This window comes from Polypterus senegalus, unplaced genomic scaffold (genome assembly GCF_016835505.1).
Source record: "Polypterus senegalus isolate Bchr_013 unplaced genomic scaffold, ASM1683550v1 scaffold_3106, whole genome shotgun sequence".
Taxonomy (NCBI): Eukaryota; Metazoa; Chordata; class Cladistia; order Polypteriformes; family Polypteridae; genus Polypterus; species Polypterus senegalus.
The window spans coordinates 1-4,960 of record NW_024382140.1 but is presented as its reverse complement, the minus strand read 5'-3'; the positions used below and the strand labels follow the sequence as shown (position 1 = coordinate 4,960).

At 37.3% G+C, this 4,960-nt stretch overlaps 1 pseudogene; it reads right to left on the bottom strand.

Annotated features, from left to right (window-relative positions):
* Positions 1 to 1,226: 1,226 nt before the first annotated feature.
* LOC120520999 lies at positions 1,227 to 3,103 on the bottom strand (annotated as a pseudogene).
* Between the last annotated feature and the right edge of the window lie 1,857 nt (positions 3,104 to 4,960).

Here is a 4,960-nt window from a genome sequence, read left to right as displayed (position 1 = left end):
TATCCCTGGAAGAAAATGACAGCTATGCTTCAAAAGTTATCTTCTTAAAAATTAGGCCATTGGCTTGTGAAGTTATGTATCAGCAGTGAATGCAAATATGACTACTTTTGTCTGAAGGAGAAAGAACAGCAAGTTCTACAAGTGGGCGAAAAAATACTCTGACCTGTACAAAGAAAAAAAGTAATCCCATGCAGAATTTCCTAATCTGTATTTTATCATTCTGGCGATGTCTGAGCAGGTCTGTTTCCACAGACATTTACAAGAAGAAGGTTGTAGTTAATTAGCATGTATGTTTTCTCCTAATGAACAGACAGCAGACACTTACTAAAAAAGACTGGGGAAAATTGCAATGAGAATTTAGAAAGGAGAATTTGCTAGTCCGAGTCTACGTCCACACTACTACATTTTCTTTTACAAAATGTATTTTTAAATGAAAATTATCTCCATCCACTCTAGTATATTCATATCATTTACGAATGTATCTCTGTCCACAATGAAAGTACTTGAAATGAAAATAACATAGATATTCACCTTTTCATTGGGCATGCGCATGTTGGTAGAAAAATCATTGAAGGGATAGTTACATTTCTGGCTACAGAATTTATAATGAAACTATAGTGACCAATCCCAGTGGGTTGGACAATGACTGACTGACTATAGTGGCCAGTAAATTATTTTCCTTTTGCACAAGTATGTAGCATTCAAATTGTACAGAATTCAAGTGCCAAAGAAAACAACTCTCCTGTGTCCAGTATATTGCAAGATGGCTTTCTTCAATGAAGGGTGACCAGTCAGAAAATGGGATGCTCTAATGAGAATGATCCAAACAACAGGAAAGGATTACATAATAAAGAAGGACAAATTAGAGCACAATTACAGCCTGCAGTTTGAAAAGCCTAAATTTGTAACATTCAATTTGCAACATTTAGCTGACATTTTCAGAGGTAGACAACTCTGAAGAGCTTTTTCAGAAGTCTTCATTTTGGGGTTAAATTGCTGAGGTCAAATTTTCTCCAGCCTTTGGAGTTTTTTTTGTTTTTTCTGTCCACCCTGGCCATCGGACCTTACTCTTATTCTATGTTAATTAATGTTGACTTATGTTTATCTTTTATTGTGTCTTCTATTTCTCTATTCATTTTGTAAAGCACCTTGAGCTACATTTTTTTGTATGAATATGTGCTATATAAATAAATGTTGATTGATTGATTGATTGATTGAGGTAGTATGGGCAAAAAAGTGAAAATGGAGACTTATGTCTGCATTCCTAAATGAAAATGTAGTATGTGGACGTAGTCTGAGTATTTTCTTAGGTAGAGTTTGGTATTTCATTCATACTTCCATTTTCTAAAATTCTTTAAACTTTGAAGTGTCATGGTGATGCGCTTACTGAAGGTACTGTAAATCAAAAGCATCAATGAGAAGACACTACAACCATAACGCTATAAGTATGATTTTGCCTGTGTGCATGTTGTTTGTATTGTTTTGTTTAAATCTCTTTATTTTTGCTTCCAATAACTACTAAGAAAAACAAATGCCCTTAATGAAACAAAGGCTGTATCGCCCTAGACCTGCTTGCACTGAACCAGTATTTAAATGCATCTTCAGTTTCTTAGATTTTTTAAGAACAAACACCAAAAATAAGACAACTTATAAAACATGTAATCTTAAAGTATAAAGTCTTTTTCTTCCAGGCTTTGAGTCTCTGTCAGTGGACTGGCCAAGTGTCCATTTTGTAGAGCTGAAATCTTGAGAACATATGATAACATTATAAAATTCTGTGCCAGTTTTGAAGATCTAGCCAACAATTCTCCTCTTTAATTCTAATTCTAAAGTGCAAATACATCTTCTGACACAGGCAAAGGACAATTCAGAAAGATAATAACCTCTTCAAAGGATGAGGTGAGTGTGATTACATACTCGCTTGCCTTCCAAATCAAATGCTGGTCTGAAGGTCTCCATTTAGCAGTGAACTTTGAGTTTCAGTTGCATCATTCATCATCCTGGTTTTATCCTGCCTGCTATCGCTTCTTTCTATATCATCTAACCCTCCAACCCTCTTGATGCAAAGGACATTCTGAAAGCTCTTCTTAAAGTTTTCTGACAAGAAAGCATAGAGGATAGGGTTGGCACAGCTGTTGGCATAGCCAAGAATGACTACAAAATCAAACATGCCCTTCATCACAGGTGTGGTCTCAAGGGAGCATGTCACTGAAGTGACATTGAAGACATAGAATGGCAGCCAGCAGAAGACAAAACTGCAACCACAATGGACACCATCCTGGTTACCTTTCTCTGACTTCTTTCTCTTAGAGGATCCAACTCTAATGCCAGAGGACTTTACCTTAATGATGATAAACAGATAGCACAGACAGATGACAGTCAATGGTAAGAAAAGCCCAGGAAGAAAGTATAGAACATGAATCCAGTGTAGTATGCTTCTGGGGGATCAGGCCAGACAATAGTGCAGCTACTTCTGCCATCTTTTATTCTCTGACCACTATAAATTATGATGGGCAAATTGACAAGCAGTGAGAGTCCCCACACTGCACCATTTATCATTTTGGCCACTCGAGGTTTCCTCCATTTTGTAGACTTGATAGGATGAACCACTGCTAGGTACCTGTCGATACTCATGACTGTGAGACAGAAGATACTGGTGAATTGATTTAATCCATCCACTGTTATAACAACTCGGCAAAGGGCCTGACCAAAAGGCCAGTGGACAAGGGCCAACTGAATTGCAATGAAGGGTAAGCCAAGCATGAACAGCTCATCAGCAATAGCCAAGTTGAGGATGTAAATATTTGTGACTGTTTTCATCTTGGCATAGCGCAGGATAACATAAATGACCAGTGTGTTCCCACTCAACCCCACAGCGCACACTACAAAATACATAAAACTGATCACTGCATTGCTTGTTTTGTCAATATTTGGATCGGTTATGTTTTTTGTGCCATTGTTGGTAGCATTCACAGAGTCGGTTTCCATCAGAAAACTGGTGTACGTCCAGGAGTAGGTAGAGTTGGGAGGCAGTGGGGATGTCAAAAACAACATGGTGTCAGTTTCTTTCAGGGAATGTTGATGGGATCGATGCAGTGCCATTCAACCTAAAATATGGTTAAGAAGAGAAAATGTATTATTATTGGAGATAGAGATATGAACCTTATACATAACTTTCCAATAAAATGTCACAGCAAAATCCTCAAACTATAATGAACTCGTCTGAAATTATATTTAAAGCAAGAGGGCACTTAACTTAATTTAACCTTACTGGAACCATAACATATAAGCAAATGTGTTCCTATCCAATTAATTTGAACATGTTACTGGCAGAGGTAGTCATAAGGGACCAAAACAGGAGAAGCTTATGACAATACAAAGCAAAATATATAACTTGAAACTCAAAACAGGCTGTAGTCAAACTCAAAACAATAAACCTACAGTTGGGTCCATAAGTATCTGGACAGTGACACAACTTTTATCATTTTGGCTTTGTATGCCACCACAATAGATTTGAAAAAAAACAATCATTGTGTGACTGAAGTGTCGAATTTCAGCTTTAATTTAAGGGGTTTACCAAAAATAATGTATGAGCCATTTAGGAATGACAGACATTTTTCTGCATAGCCCCCATTTCCAGGGTCTCTAAGGTTTTTGGACATTTGATTGACAAACTGTTCCATAGCCAGATGCACGCAGTTTCTTCATTATCTCATTAACTATTAAGCAGGTAGAAGATCTGGAGTTGATTTAAAGTGTGGAATTTGCATTTGGAAGCTGTCATTGTGAAGTTTCAATATGAGGCCCAAATAGCTGTCCATGCAAGTAAAAACAGGACATCATTAAGCAGAGAAAACAAAACAACCCCTTTAGAGAGATAGCAGAAACACCAGGGGCCTCGTGCATAACGCCATGCGTAGAACTCACACTAAAACATGGCATAAGGACAAAAGCAGAAATGTGCCTACGCACAAAAAAATCCAGATGCATAAATCTGTGCGAATGCCAACTTCCACGTTCTTCCGCTCCATAAATCCCGGTCAGAGTAACGCGACGTGCACTTTCCTGCTGCCACTCCCCAAACTCCTCCCAGAATTATGCCTCTTTGAATATGCAATTCAATATAAACAGCCCTTAGCTCAGCGTTTTGTGAAAAGGCAATGGCAAAAATACAGGGGGAAATAGAAGAATTTCAGCGAATACCAAGTGGAGGCAAGGAGAACTTATTATTTGTTGGTTTAAACAGTGGTATAAACAACAAAAGGAAATCGATCAAGAGACATAGAGTGTTGGAGAAACTCGAAAGCTGAAGTTTACAAAGTCGCACAGTGCCCGAAATAAAAAAGAAGTTGTCAGATATCAAAGTCGCCATGAAAAGGCAAGTCATAGCCCACCATCTGAGTGTCATATGAAAGCTTATTAGGGTACCGAGAAAAAAAAAAATAGGGACACAGTGGTAAAAAGCACAAAATGTCAACTTTAATCTCAAAATTTCCACTTTAATCAATGTAGTTTATTTTGTCATTAAAGTAGAACATCATAAACTTCATCTTAAAATTATTTAATTTACTAGTTTCTCAAATACCATCGTAACTAAAGTAGCACGTTAAATGCTTTGTTTTGTATGTGTTCTTCTATGTTCTCTGTGTGTATGAATCACTAGGTGCTTCTTAACGGGCTTTCGCCTCCGACAGGACACAGAATCCATTACATTTGTGATATTACAACTTCCTGAATAATTTAAATTCTAAGATGTATACTTGATATCATTTTCATGATGATAGGAATTAAAGCATGTATTAAACATGGGAACACGGTGGTGCAGTTATGATTGCTGCGCGTGTGCACCATCAATGAAAAATTTATTGCAGCAGTACTGTCTTTTTCAAACATAATAACCCCCAATTCCTGTCCTTCCTTTTCTTTCTCCAAATACCTAATCGTCATGCAATCAGCTCTG